General features: G+C 42.7%; 1 protein-coding gene and 1 long non-coding RNA gene across 2 annotated transcripts in view; both read right to left on the reverse strand.

The window, feature by feature from the left end:
• LOC149316829 (thrombomodulin-like) overlaps positions 1-15,578 on the reverse strand; it is a 902,913-nt gene that overhangs the window by 768,182 nt on the left and 119,153 nt on the right. The window lies entirely within an intron of this gene.
• The window catches only part of LOC149316835 (uncharacterized), a 46,085-nt gene that overhangs the window by 9,070 nt on the left and 21,437 nt on the right, over positions 1-15,578 (reverse strand). Inside the window, exons 2-4 of the long non-coding RNA XR_016280717.1 lie at positions 8,616-8,696; positions 5,620-5,679; positions 4,512-4,586 (exon numbers count right to left, since the gene is read on the reverse strand). This is a non-coding gene — a long non-coding RNA (uncharacterized LOC149316835). The remainder of the gene's footprint in view (positions 1-4,511; positions 4,587-5,619; positions 5,680-8,615; positions 8,697-15,578) is intronic.

The following is a 15,578-nucleotide window of genomic DNA, read 5'->3' on the forward strand; positions in this document are numbered from 1 at the left end:
TGGAGTCTTGATATTTGTATTTTGAAGTGATATTAAAATGGGAACAACATACCCTGAAAAAAAGAGGGATTAAAGATTAGATCAATTTATTTCTGTAGCATAGGGGCAGGGTATCTTTTTCCTGCAGTTCAGGAAAACAGAGCTCTGTAGCAGAGAACTCTAAGTGCCTCCAAACTAAAAATCTCAGGATTTCTTAGAATGGAGCCATTACACACGAGTATGAAACTGTTATCACTTTCATAGTTAAGATATACATTAACTATGGTCCAAAACACACTGCAGAAATAATTCAGTTTGAGTCCACTTTAAGTGCCCTGGCTCAGTGCTAGGGAATCCTGGAAATTGCAGTTTATTGGTGCAGTACAGACAGCCAAGAAACGGTGGCCTGCTGGAAGCTGTTTTTACTCCAGAGGGACAGCGCAGCCGCCAAACCACGCACCGTCACTCTGGAGTAAAAAGAACCCAGAAAAACCAGGTTCTTTTTGCACTGCCATAGTTAAGTCACGAGTGCACCAATGGTGCATTCATGATGTAACTAGCGTGACACAACATGTGGATGCTATGCGTCCGTTATGTCATAATGGTGGCGCCCGTGTACACAGGATGCCACCATTATTGCACCACTGGGACGTATTCAGGTTAGGGTCTGTGCAGTTGCCGTGCGGTCCCTAACCCTAAAATTGGTGCCAGCACAGCGCTTTTGCAAGGTCTGTACTGCACCATTGTGACACCAGAGCGCTCTGACAGGGAAAGATGAATGTCTCACAAAACTACAGATCCCAGACTTCCCTAGCATTGAGCCAGGGAAGTTAAAATAGTCTCAGATGGGATTATTTCTCTAGTGTGTTTTGGACCTATATGTCTAGTGTTTGGAAAAGCCAAGATTCAAGGCAAATTTTCCATTGCTATTAAAAGCATAGAGTCATAGAGTTGGAAGAAACTACAAGGGCCATCGACTCCAACTCCCCCCCCCAAAAAAAATTCAAAATTGTTTTGCAAGAAACTAACTGGTACTGCTTTTCATCCTTTTCACAAACACATTTTTACCTTGTGTGCTTCCATGACTGAAGAATTAGAACAGCAGCCCTCTAGTGTGAATCCTGTAACAACCCAAACGTTTATTATAGGAACCTGTTTTTTGGGGGGTGGGGTTGCATGTGTGGACCAAGTTTTAAGAGGGCATACATATTCTTTTAGAAAGATGCAAGCTTCACTAAGCTCAATGCTAGTTACATCTGAATAAACATATACTAGTCTGCACTTTTAATTTACTTTTTAAAAGAAATTGACTTTGGAGTTTATCGCACTGCTAAAAAAAACTGGCTTACCTCTCCCGAGTTGAATTCTAATTCAGGAGGCATCCAGGTTCCATCGCACATAACTCGCCAATGAATCTGCTGGCCGAATAGAACCCAGGTCCAAGGAGCACTCAGCAAGCCGCTTTTCAAAGTTGGGAGTTTTCCAAATTTGAAAAGCAGCTTGCTGAGCACTCATTGGACCTGGGTTGCATCTGGGCTGGGTGGATTCAGCAGCATATTGCATGTGATAGAACCCGGCTGCCTCCTGAATTAGAATTCAACTCGGGAGAGGTAAGCCAGGTTTTTTAGCAGTATGATTAGCTCCTTTGTGTGGAATGTGGGAATGCTCCTGTACATGTCCAGAGACAAGTAATCCTTGGGTTCATTTTTGAAAACAGAAGTAATTTCCTTTCTCTAACTAATGGGGTCTGAAGAGGGGGTCTGACATTGCTGTTATTACAGTGGGTCCTTGGTATCCATTAATATCCATTAGGGGTTGATTTCTGGATCCCCATGCACACTAAAATCCATGGATGCTCAAGTTCCATTATATACAATGGGGTAGTAAAACTGTGTCCCTTATATGAAATGGCACAAACAAGATTTCCTTTTTTGGATTTTCTTTTAACATTTTCAAGCATCAGATGCTGGAATTCCAGGATGCAGAACCCAGATATATGGAGGTTTGGCTGTTTATAGTGTCAGTATTATTACTAAAAACTGTCATTTTAAAGGTGTTTTTGAGCATACAAAGCACTTGTATGCTAGCACAGTATTTCATACAGCAAACTTTTAAGTCAAGTCAATGTGATTGCTCCTGTTTGGTAGATGATGTGTGGACATGAGACTGAACGAAGGAAGTGCAGTACTCTCAAGGGAAGCTCTCTGCTTTACACCTCATATCATGTAAGACCACTTGGCACTCTGTTGTTATTATTATTATTTGTGCATTCTCCAGGAGCACACAACATTGTGGGGAGGACTGTGAATGAGGAGCTGCTCTTTGCAATCACATCAAAAGGAAATGATCCTGTGTGACATGAGGCAGAGAAATCAGCACCAAGATAGCATTTTGAGGGACAGATTCATGTTGTGCAAAATGCAAAAGGCTGTCCTTTGTTGAGGTAACTAGAGGGCCTAGCTGGCAAGTTTCTGTGCACAGATCCCCATGCTCAGACTAGATGTACATGTGCATCTGGACATACATCAGCCTCACAGTGCATTTCCATGACATCCAACAAACCTCCTATGTATTCTAAGTCAAATAAATGGGGTGAGCATTTGAGCATCCTTCACTTATCTTGAGCTTTCTGTGCATTGTTGCACACGATGATTTCAGAATCAAAGGGAATATATATTTTTCCAAGTATTGTTAGAGATTCTTTCCTCCTTCTCCCCTCCCCCATGAAGGAAGACACTATCTCTGTGGGGGCAGTTTGGAGCTCACAGAAACAGGGGATAACTAGAGATAAACAGGTGCTTTCTTCTTTTTAGAGGCACGTGAGGTCAGCTCTTAAGACACAGCAGATACAATAGGAGTCCTTTTGCCTTTCAGCCTTTCCTCCTGACCACCCAGTAGAGGAAAAATACCCAATGTTTTGGCAGTGTGTAAACTTTGCACTTCCTATGAGGCTCTTTCTTGACTGAGAATATTCAGTATGATATCAGTAAATTACACACTCTTTGTTTTTAAAAAATCCTTTTCACCTCAGACAAAATTTAAACAAAATTATTACCATTAGAGGGTGCAGAATAATCTAAAATATGCAAATAAATCCAGATTGTTAGATGAAGATTTGCTACTTTTTTTCTGAATCACATAGTAAAGCCCTGTACACCACCAGTACTATATAAATTATAACAATAAAAAAATCATCTGTGATTTGAGGACAGTGACCTGGATGCATTTTAATGGCTTCCTTCAAACCATATAAAAATTGGCACAAATGCTTCATGTATTGGTTTGCATGAAAGGTATCTACAGCATGGTTTTTACATCATGGGTAACAATTAGCAGAAAGGATTTTTAAAATATAATCATTGTTACAGCTACCCACCAAAATCTTTTGGGTGCATGCAAGTGAATTTCCTGGACATGAAATCTACTGCACCACTGTACCTATTTCTTAACCAGTAACTTGAAACATTCTCTAGTAAAAAAGCTTATTACTTTGTGTGTGAAACTGAACAGATATCATATCCTCAATAAACTGGAACCAGTATAAAATGTTAATACTACAGAATGCAAACAAACTCTTTTAAACTGCCTCAGTAGACATAGCAACACATGCCAATGTATGTCTACAGCAAAAATAACATGAATTTAAATGATCAGGGTTCCCCCACTGGGTGGCAGAAGGCAGAGTATTTTCCAGATTGCTTATTCAATGTATATTGCGGGAGAATTTTGCCATTTCACACTGCTATGACATTTTTTAAACAGTTCAGTGCAGCTTTTCAAGACACCATATAAACAAGTATCCAAATCTACCATTGAAAAACTGGGCGGACTATGTGTACAATTATTTTGCTACTTAAACACGGTCACTTTTCCAACACCAAAATGAATCTGCAATTAAAACACATCTTGTTTAAAACAGCAAATCATATTTTGTTGGTTATGTGCCTGTGTGCACATGTCAGTTTTGTCTCTGAGGCTATATGCCCATAAACTCCTTTGCATGTTTGGAAATATATCTGGGACTTCATAAAGTTATGTGTATTTTATAGAGATAGTTAGTATGTGAGTGACAATCATGAACTAAAATAAAGCCACTATTTGAAGCAGAAAATGTCCTCCAATTTTTCAAATCATATCTGTTTATTTCACAGGAGTGTCTTAAGTGATTGTCATGAGTTATTTTTAATGGTTAGTGCCACAAATGTTCTTTAAAAGAACTATAGCCTTGAAATGATATATAATCACTATGTGTATATAAATGTGTGTGTGTGTGCTTTATATTAATACCTGTTTTTAATCATTGTAATAAATCAGGTTTTGGTTGTATGGTGTATGTGAGTGTGGTTCCCCCCCCCCCCCCCATTTTTATAGTATCCTTTTGGGATCCAGATTCTTCCTGAAAACAGTGCTGTTCATTTGTTTGATTCAACTATTGTGTGTGTGTATGTGTGAGCGTTGTTAACTGCCATCAAGTTGACTTCAGCTTGTGGTGACCTTGTGAATGAGAGACTTCATACATACTTGAACCTTACTTTGAATCCTTTCTTGCCAAACCTGGGAGACCACAGGCTGCAGTCCTGAGCACATTTGCTTAGATGTAGGTTTCACTGGAAAAATAAGTTAGGAAGTTTAGAAGACACTCACAGCATCAAACAGAATAAACCAGGTCTAGCCCATGGCAATCCCATTTCAATGATTTCAGTAAGAGAGTGTGTGCATTACCGGCAGGACTTGAACTCTTTAACTTTGACTGGATTTTCAGTTAGGGATTTTGTTAAGGCTGTTCAGTAATGTTTTCCATGTCACAGTTAAAACACATGAGATGGAGACTAATGCAAATATGGAGATAAAGGATTGCAAATTTATTTATCTTTCCACAGAATGTGACTCTAGTTTAGGAATATTGGTGGGGGGAGGAAATACTGCAATATCTATCTTTTGTGATACTGAAACGTCTGCAGAAAAATAAATACAGTAAACATGAAGGGAGTCTTCTGTGAATAAATCCAGGCCCAAAGTTAGCTGGAATCTCTGCAGCTGTGTTCTTATCTGGCTGCAGGAAGGAGAACAACAACAAAAGAAGCTAAGAAGCCCCCCAGTTGATGCATGGGAAAGCCATTGGCCGGCAATTGTGGCTGCCCTTCTGCTGAGCAAATAGTTCAAACTGTTCATTCCCATCTCCTATTCTCTCCCTGGTACATTGTTTGTGTCCTTGCATTTCATTCTGCAAGGAAGATTGCTCTCTGGGCCTATAAGCAAACAGTCCAGAAAAAGAGCCAACTAGCCTCCTCTTTTCCCTGGAGAACTAGCATTTTTAGTTCCAGCTCCAAGCTGTCAGCGAGCTAGAGAGTTAATGTCAGTATTCTGAATTAATTGCCTTAAGCTGGAGCAGCCAAAATGTGCCACCAAATGTCCAGAAGATGTTTATTAATAACGTTTCCTCTGTTTTGTTTGCAGAGAGTGGTGTGATTTTATTTTATTGTTTTAACTTTTTTGTTCCAAGCTTTTCTTCCACACCCAGCGCTCCCTTTTCTCTGCTTGGATGGCCCTCCTGACTATAGGTTATATTGGCTAAATGCAAAGCACTTACGATGTATTAGGAACAGCTCACAAGGTATCATCAAATGGAGAAACACTTACATGTCTTGAGCTCACAGCTGTCATTGTCATCCTGTCAGAAATTCGGCATTAGTGACTTAACTGTTGGAACAAGGTGACGGATGCAGGAGTTAGGCATAAGCAAGAGCATGTTTACACATAAATATCTTTCGAAATTAACCCCCAAATGCTGTTGAAATTACAAAGGGAAAAAAGAGAGATGGGTGGTAAATGGGTTTGTGTTTAAACATGCTAGATTTTAAAGTGCTTCCCAGTGTGGATGGCCCTCTTTAAGAGAATGAAATAATAAACCAATTTATATACCAATAGAGAGCTGAGATCCTGAGTGCCGTTGTGTAAATTTTCCCCCTTGACTTTTCATTATCTACCTGTGCAAAATCAATCTATATGTATGGGATCAACATACAATTGGAGAGATAAAAGGCAAAATAAAATGTGCTTTGCATATCCCTGAGATAAGAGGCACTGTTCCTCGTTCCCCTCCGGTTTCCAGGCAGATGCATTTTATTTTTTAAAAACCAGCTTGTAAAAGTAGAGGGAAAAGACAGGGCAGTGTGGCAAGTGTTTGCCTCTTTGCCTGAAATATTGATTCTGTTAAATGAACTGTCGTTAATAAGTAACCAAGGAAATACCAGCTTAATTTTACCCATAATTTATCATACTGAAGGAGAGAGAGGGGTATTTCTCCCCTTTTATTTTTATAGGATGTATTGCATTTACTTGCAAAGAAAATCTATAAAATCCCAGCTAGGAATATAAAACACTATTAAGAAGATCCATTGAATTGTAGCAAGAAAAAGGGAAGCACATAGAGAAATCACTGTAGTTTAAATGAACATATATTTTGGCCGTCTAGTAGCCTCTACTGAGAACAATGTAGGTAATGCAATGCAGCTGTAGGATTAAAAAAAATTGTGTTCATACTCCTCCATTACTTGGTCACTCTTGTAAGCCTGTCCCATAACAAAACAGTATTGGAAATAGGCAATGCTCACAGCACGTTCAGATAAATATGATCATTGCTCAAGTGATGGCAGTGTTTGTACAAGTGAGCAATCACACAAGTAGGGGCTCATATCACCTCATGCAACTTGCTTTTCTCTTGGACCAGTTCAGTTGCAAAGTCATAATTAAATCAAGAGATGTGCATGTATTTATGAGCCACCTTTGGATTTCTTCCCTAATGGTACATATGATGATAACTTGGTAAACTGTACCATTTTTGTAAGGCCCCTTTCATAGTAATGTATGAATGCTGCTTTCTCACACCTAGATATGGAACCCTCAGACTGAGGCTGGTCATGTGGATCCTTCTGTCCCTAACACCTTCTCCCACCCCATGAGGCCCATGCATAGGACCCCAGTGTTCAGAAGCATGCTGCAATGGCATAGGCTCTGGTCATGGATAAACGGCTTCTTTGCCACAACTAATATGTGTGAATGAAGCCTAATACTGGCAGAATAGCTAAAGCATATACACCTCGGGTCCAGATTATCTGAATGACTTTGGCCCTGTACACACCAGCCATTAAAGCCAACATGGAGGCAATGTCAGAGTGTGATGTTCTCACAACATATGTCTGACTCCGCCCCACAGGGCATCCTGACACCACACGCCACTCCACACGACACACATGTGGAGCGGCGTGTGGTGTCACACAGCAAGGTACACCTCTGATGCTATGTCCATACGATGCAGCGATGAAGGAGCGCCATATAGCCACTGCAGCTATGGCACCCTTTTGAGGGCAGAAAAGGGAGTTGCTTTTTTCAGCTCCTTTTTGCACCCTTGAAAGGCTAGAACAGGGCCGCAGCATGAGGTTGCCACAGCCCCAATCTGGCTAGGGAAGGGGCGGTGTCCCACCACCCCTTTGGGGCAGTCTGTCAAACCCCTTCATTCTGCTACAGTATATGATCCTGCCCATATTTTGAGCTCTTCTGGGCCCTTCTTTCTTTCCCCTCGCTTTCATAGTTACATCTGGTGGGAACACAGAGAAGACCTTTTTGGTGGCTGCTCCCAGGCTCTGGAACTTCCTTCCTGCAGAGTTTAGACTAGCCCTCTCCTTGCTATCCTTCCTTAGACAGTGGAGATATGTTTTTTGTTTCAGAAGGCCTTTGAGGTCTGACTGCTCAGAGGAGAAAGGGCCTTTCAGAATGTGCCATATTGTTTATATTTGTTTCCTTATTAACGGTCATGCTTTTAACTGTTTTTAATTCCCTTGACATTTTAATTACAGGGTGCTACAAAAGGAACGGTGCAAAACTGAATAGGAACAGCTTTACTTTTGCACTATTCATTATTATTATTATTATTGCAGCATGTTGAAAAGATTACTATTTCAAGCATCTTCTGTCAATGTTTTTGGATACTTTAATATATGTATAGGGTTAACCGGGCCTTTACAAACATTAAATGGTAAATCTCATGCTCAGATGTAATAGCTGTTCCAGTTTGGTTAATATGCAGCACAAGGGTGAGATAAGTGTAGCCTAAACTCCACATTAAGAAAATATTGCATCTAAAAATATTAAATAAAATATAAAATATTATATTATAAAATTTTAAAATATTATGGGAAATAAACACAGAGGCAGTTAAGACCGATGCATGGAAAAAATATTCATGGTCTGCCACCATTTATTCATATACCAAAAGAAATAGCCATACAGAGAAAGCAGCCTCTACCACCTCCTGTAACTATGTAGGTGAAGATTTACATTCCATTAGTGTGGCATACGATCTTAGTCATTATCTTCTAGGAAATACAGTTATAGGTCAAATACTCCAATATGCTGAATGTCAAACACTGTTAGATGCTAATGCCATTGCATGTCGGTTGCCAGATACTAAAAATAACCTAGAAATATTTTACTGTAATTACATAGTCAAAACTCAATATTTCTGTACATATTCAGCTGTTCAGAAGAATTCACAAAAGAAAATTGTGAGCTTAAGTTCTAGGTGATAACTTGTTGCAGCTCTATAGCATCTATGCCACTGTGTATACACAGCTTACATTTTTGGACAGAAGATCATCCAACCCCAGCTGTGAACACCAGCCAAGCAGGTGACCCTCGTGTGTTGCGGAAGGACTTCGCTGCAAAGAAATGGATTAAAGAATTTTAGTCAGATATAGTAAACTGCCTTCAGTTTGGACTACAATTGCCAGAATCTTTCAGACAGCAGCATGTGGAGTCTAAGAGCTGTTGTCCAAATAAGTAAGCTATCCAAGCTTTTACTCCCTATATGGTCTCTTCATTCTCCTAGTGTGGCAGAAAGTGGCTTTTCATCTAGAGAGATTTTTTTTTCACCTCATCATCTACTGTACCTCTTGATATAGAGGTTGGGGACTGAACCTAAGAATTTCTGCATGCATGGCAGTTATGATCCCCTGTGGGCCAAATCACTTATGTGCCTGCTGGTATGTCTTTCTATGACTCGCTGTTCTGCCCTTTCCTTTTCCATATCATCTTCTATTAAAGGTGGGTAACAGCCAGTGACTGAACGGGGGTGGGTTATAGACCGCCGCTTTGAGGCAGTCTGCCGCCACCGCCGTTTGCTCTGTAAGGGAGCCGTCGCAGCCACACCGCGCGGCTCCCTTGCGGATCAAAAAAGAAGCTCCAAAATGGAGCTTCTTTCTGCGGCGCCCTAATGACATCGCGAGACGCCGCTGGCACACTCACAACATCATTAGCACCGCGACACGTTCGGACACACAGCGTCCGATACGTAAAGATGGTGCCGGCCGTGTGGAATGGCCGGCGCCATATTGTACGGACAGAGTCCGTATTAGAGCCAGGGGCATCTAGAAGAGACGCCCCTTTTTTTAAAATGGGACGTCCTGCGGACGTCCCAAGTGCCGGTCTGTGTCTTTGCACTGAGCCTTCACTCCTCATGCAGAGCTGATATGCAAAACTACCTGCTCTATTCTCCCCAGCATGACTACCAAAACGTTTGGGCAATCTTATAAGCTCTAAAGTTAAATTTGGGGTGAGGGGAAGACAGCAAAGAGTACCTCTGACTGCAATGGTGCTGGGATGGGAGGGGATATCTCTACTAAACATTACCTTACATTCATCTTGTTCAAGAGCTTGCAACTGTCAAATACTGTTGATCAGTGAGGGGTTTTGCTTTGTTTTGTATTTTACCATTTACTTGCAAGGGGGAAGATTATACTCTCATAGTCCTGGCTTGTTTGTCCAAACCAGCTATGTGGATGCAGTCCTTTCATTCTGTCAAGCCAGATGGGAAAGCAGAAGCAAATGAACCTTATCTGCTGTTAACTCAGACTATGTTTGCAGTGTTTGGATCCATGGTTGGTGGAAATGGGTAGAAGAATCATGCTGCTACAGCAGACAAAGGCTACTGCCCAGAACAGTACAAGCAGCCAAATCTTCCTGTCACCAGCAAACAGGAAGTTGCAGGAAGTACATACTGTCCCACTAGCCATAGAAAAGCTATAGCTGCGGCACCCACTTGCAGGTCTGTAACCTATAATCCTTTGTTCACTCAATACACAATTTTCAAGTTGATTTATATGTACTATGGTCCCAACCATGCTTTAGTCAGAGATATGGATCAGAGATTTGTAATGATAACATTTTAGCATCTTTACAGAACCACATAGCATTCTGTCCGGGGTTTAAGTAGAAGCCATACCAGTTCAACTCTAGCCAGTTTCACTGGTCTCAGAACCAAGCCTGGGGGTATAAAAGCATTGAAACAAGTTCCTCAGCACTTCCAACAAATGAGTTTCCCAGATTTTGGGGGGTAGTAGATGTCCATAGCAGACAAAGAGGCAACGAGACAATTTAAATTTGCGGGGTGCCATTTTAAAATCAGAACTGGTGTAACAAAGAACAGTTTGCATAGAACAGCTTCAATCCTGTCACTGCTATAAATGTTGGACTTGTCTGTATCTCATTCATTTGCAATTTATGGCTTGATCTGAAGTCGAAGGCTTTCATGGCCGTCATCCATAGTTTTTTGTGGGGTTTTGGGGCTATGTGACCATGTTTTAGGAAATTTCTTTCTGACGTTTTGCCAGCATCTGTGGCTGGCATCTTCTGGCAAAACATCAGGAAGAAACTCATCTAGAATATGGCCACATAGCCCAAAAACCCTACAAAAACCTATCGCATGATCGGTTTGCTTGTTTTTTATATTCAGTATTTGTATCTTTTCTTTCTTTTTTAATGCAATGGCTGCTAATAGTGCATTGTAAAGACACAACATGAGTCAGATCTTAGGATCTGTTCAGGACATGGACCTCTACAAGCAGAGGTTAATATCTGAGAGAACACTGGACAATAAGATCAGAAGAAGCAGAGATCATTCTGATTGTCAAGTGGATAGAGTAACTCCACCATGAGGAAATGCTACAACATCTGTGCTTCTTTAGCACAGGTAGCACAAGGTCCAAGCCCTTGTTGCCTTAACCCTCAGAGGACATCTGATGCCCTTGATGGCTTAGAAAAAAAGCTTCATGTGAGAAGCTTGGTCAGCTGAAGCTCTGGCATGGACAAAAGGGTGGCCTTGATGGCTGGAGGGCATTGCCTGGCCAGATTCTTGCAGGGAGTGTGAGGCTGGATAGGCCTGCCTTCCTCTAACCTACCAATGCATCAGAGGAAGCAGACTTTAGACTAGGAAAGCTCATGCTGCCAATTTCTTTCTTCAGTTAGTCTCAAAGGTGCTACAAGATCTCTCTACATACTACTAACACTCATCTGTGACATTTTTTGATTAAAATATTGTGTTTGTTCCCTTTTCACCTTCTGACATCAGGGCCAAACACAAAAGGCAAGCAAAGCAAAAACCTTCATGTTCTTAAGTAAAAACCATAGTCTGGGATTACAATTCCTTCTTATATGCCTTCAAGGCAATTCTGACTTAGGGTTTTCCTGGCATGGTTTTATCCCTATAAGGTTTACCTTTGCTTTCTTCTAAGATGGGGAGAGTGGGACTTGCCTAAGTTCATCCAATGGGTTTCTACGGCTGAGGAGGAAACAGAGTCCTAGTCTAACCCTCCAACAACTGCACCAGGCTGGCTCTGTGACTCTGTCTTGGTGAAGCCTTCATTGTTAAGAGAATGGGCATCCTTTTCTGATCTCAAACTTTGTAAAGGGCAGAGAGGATTTTGTTAAAGGAAAAAGAAACAGAGAGAGAGAGAGAGAGAGATGCTGAGAACAGATCAGGCAGGACTGAAATCAGATTGCCTCTCCATAGGGCAGACCATCCACCAGAAGCGGTGCGTAAAATGGTTCACTCCCAGTGGGTGGGTGTGTTGTTGTTGTTTTGTTGTTACTGTTTACTGCCCTGAAGTGGATCTCAACTCATGGCAACCCTGTGGATGAGACACCTCCAAGACCCCCTGTCTTCCACTGCTCTACTTAAGCCTTGCAACTGAGTCTATCCAGCTGGCTTTTGGTCTTCCTCTCTTTCTACTTCCCTCCACTTTCCTGAGCATTATTGTCTTTTCCAATGAGTCCTTCCTTCTCAGGATGTGGCCAAAGTATGACAGCCTCAGTTTGATCATCTTGGCTCCCAGGGAGATTTTGGGTTTGATCTGGTCCAGGACCCATGTGTTTGTCTTTTTGGCTGTCCATGGTATCCTCAGCACTCTTCCCCAACACTGAGTGCTTACCTAAGAAGAAGAAGAAACACTCTGACCCTTTTCTGGGGAAATTTAGAACTGCGGCTGCACTGCTGCAATAATGTAAATTGAAGGGATGGACCACAAATCATTTGTGGGGTGTGTGCTTTACATCAAGGGTGGGCAACTGTGGAGGAGCAGGGGCTATTTTTCACCTGCTGGGAGCCACACCTGTGCATCCAAAGTGGCCAGCTGGGTTTGTTTTCAGCCAAATCCCACTTTCACGGGATTTGCAGTTTGTTGCGGCACTAGACGTCCCAGAATTCCCTCGCAGGGAGCCGTGGCCACGAAAGTGGTGCCAAGTCGGATTATTGCTGCAGTGTGGCTGCAGCCCAAGTGCATCTGCTGCGCCTTTTCCCTCTCGGAAGCGGTCAAATGAGTTGCTAATGAGCTCAATTGCGGCGGGCAATTAGCCTCCCGGTAATTAACGGCCGTTTATGGGATTAACGCCCGGTTGGCAACAAAGGCGAGGCATGAGAGGGAAAGGCAAGGCTGGGGCGAAGCTCTGCGTTTGCTTCTGTTTGCTTTGAAACCAGACAAAGAGGGGAGACCAAATGTCAATTTCTGGCTTTGGCTGCCTTCGAGACCCCCGGCGCTGGCTCTCGACGGGGCCGATCGTTGTTTTGGCGGCTCCTTGGGACTTTTTCAGGCCGTTGAAGCTTCCATGTCTCCCCTAATTTCAAGGCTGGAGGTGGGGGGGATGTCAACAGAGAACTTCCTGGAACAGACCCCCAAGTTGATTCCAAGGGCAAACAAGGAAGTCGGAAAGAAAACGTTTCCTAGGTGGGAGGAAGACAGATAAGGAAAGCATCCATTGGGAAGAGGGGGGGGGTCCCTCCGTTAGTTCAAGGTTTTTTGCCCGCTATTGCCCACGATCGCCGCTGTATTAGAAGCAATTGTTTTTTATTAAAGCGGGGAGGGAAAGAGAGAAAGAAGAAACAGGAGGTCGCCTCGATCAGAGAGATCGGTGCTCTGCGACTTCCATCCGAGAGAGTCAGCAAAGGTTTAAGTTGCCCCCCATTGAATTTAGGTTGGAGGGGAATGACCTCTATAGCCCTGGGCATCGATTTGGGAAGAGAAAAAGAAATCAGGGAAGCTTACTCCCGAGTAAAGGCGATCGGACAAAGCTATAATGCCAAAAGAAGGAGGCATAAGGCAGACATCGGGTCCATTACAAGCCCTTTCCTCCTCACCGATGGAAGACCGATGCAAGAAAAAGGTATTTGCAGTGTGGCCTAGTGGTTTGAGTGTTGGACCATAGGGTTCGATTCCCAGATCGGCTGCGAACCCCACCGGGTGACCTTAGGCAAGTCACACTGTCTCACCCTCAAAGGGAGGCCATGGCAAAGCTCCTCTGACCAAATCGTGCAAGCCGCCTTTGAGCAAATCTTGCTATGAAGCCCCCCCCCCCCCCGCGATAAATGAGAATTGACTTGAAGGCACATAATAACAACAGAGGCGATGGATGATGGGAGTTGTAATTCAGTATTCATTCATTTATTTTATATCCTACCTTTCTCCCAGCCTAGGATATAAGGAGGCTCATGTCAAATGCCCTGAAGACCAATTTGATGCAAAAGTGTTTTTCCCCCAAACATTAAATAAAGAGTTCTATTAAAAACACTCTAATTGCAATAGTTAAATATACGTAGTTTAAAAAAAAGGTAAAGGCCTAATACAACCCGTTAAAACATTTTCATTATATTTTTAATCTTGAGAGAGTAGAAGTGACCTCTTCACAAGGACACTGACCAAATGACCATCGAGATATACATCAGTGCTGTAGAAGACACACACATACACACCTCTTTCTCAAGGAAAGAAAACATGGATCTACAAAATGGGGGTCGACCCAGAGGGTTTGTCCTTCTGTGGACCACCTCCCACATTCCCCCCGTATTTATTAGATCCGGTGTTTTTCTTTCCATATTGCAAATTTGCCTTCATGTTGCGTGTTTTAACGGCATGAGACTGGGTCTACTTTTTTTTTCCTTCAGAAGGGTTGTACCCGCTATGATCGTGTGCCTCCCAGTTACTCACCGTTCCTCCCACTCCTGAGTTTAGCTGAGGATGCTTTTAAACCGTTAAAATGAGACAAAGGAATGGAGAGGGGCTTTGGAAAAGGCATGGCGATACTGTTCTTGGGCGCCTTCAACTCGTTCCCGAATTAGGGCCCTCCTAAGGCAAACCTACCAAACAGAGTTTTCTTGGCAGGATTGGCTTGCCTTTGCCTTCCTGGTGGAGTCTCCCTCCTTGGAGGGATGGCATCTGTCAATGGGGATGCTTTGACTGAGAGTTCCTGCATGGCAGAATGGGGTTAGACTGGATGGCCCTTGGGGTCTCTTCCTGCTCTATGATTATATGATTCCTCTGAGGCTGAGAGGGTGCGACTTGCCCAAGGTCACCCAGTGGGTTTCCATGGCTGATCAGGTATTTGAACCCTGGTCCCCAGAGTCACAGCACTCAAACCACTAAGCCACTTTCATGAATTCATTTATTTAATTAATTCATTCATTATATTAATTTGTATCCCCTCCCCCTTTCTCCCAAAACTTGGACCCAATTCACCTAGTAAGACTCTGGACCCCTCACTCTGTCTTAACCTGGCCTCCTTCACAGGGTTGTTGCAAGGATACTATCACCTGAAGCTCCTTAGGACAGGGATGCAACTAAGAGTAACGAATTATATGTAGCGGTTTTATGCTCTCCCTTGCAGAGGCATCCTATTTTTTTTCTCTCCTTGTAACCTGCCTTGATTCCTTCGGGGAGAGGAGGAGGCGGGCTATAAATTATTATTATTATTATTATTATTATTATTATTATTATTATTTGGCCAGACACCTTTGCAATCACAACAGTGGCCTTTTCTCTTTCCCCTTGCAGTGGCGTTCAGCCTTGGAAGAGAACTCTGGGGTCCTGGGTTCGAATCCCCGCTCGGCCATGGAAACCCACAGGGTGACCTTGGGCAAGTCACACACTCTCAGCCTCAGAGGATGGCAATGGCAAAGCCTCTCTGAAGAAACTTGCCAAGAAACCCCGATGGTAGGGTCTCCTGGAAGCTTGAAGGCACACAAAAACAAAAACAAGAAATACCAAGTTATAATATCACCAGGAGAGCTTAAGGAGTGGGGTTAAGATCTCTTTTATGTTCAAGGAAGAACACTTTCCTCCCATTCCAGTAGGAGATGGCACATCCCAGATAGAGGTTGACTGGACCTCCATTTGTAGGACGGACGGAGGGGGGACATAAAGATCCTGCCTGTCTGAGTATATCTAAAAGATTAACCATGTCACTCAATCTAATTTGACAGGAAAATTGAATTTAAC

Source organism: Sceloporus occidentalis, unplaced genomic scaffold (genome assembly GCF_023333645.1).
Source record: "Sceloporus occidentalis isolate IW3139 unplaced genomic scaffold, rSceOcc1.0.p SCAF_3, whole genome shotgun sequence".
NCBI lineage: Eukaryota > Metazoa > Chordata > Lepidosauria > Squamata > Phrynosomatidae > Sceloporus > Sceloporus occidentalis.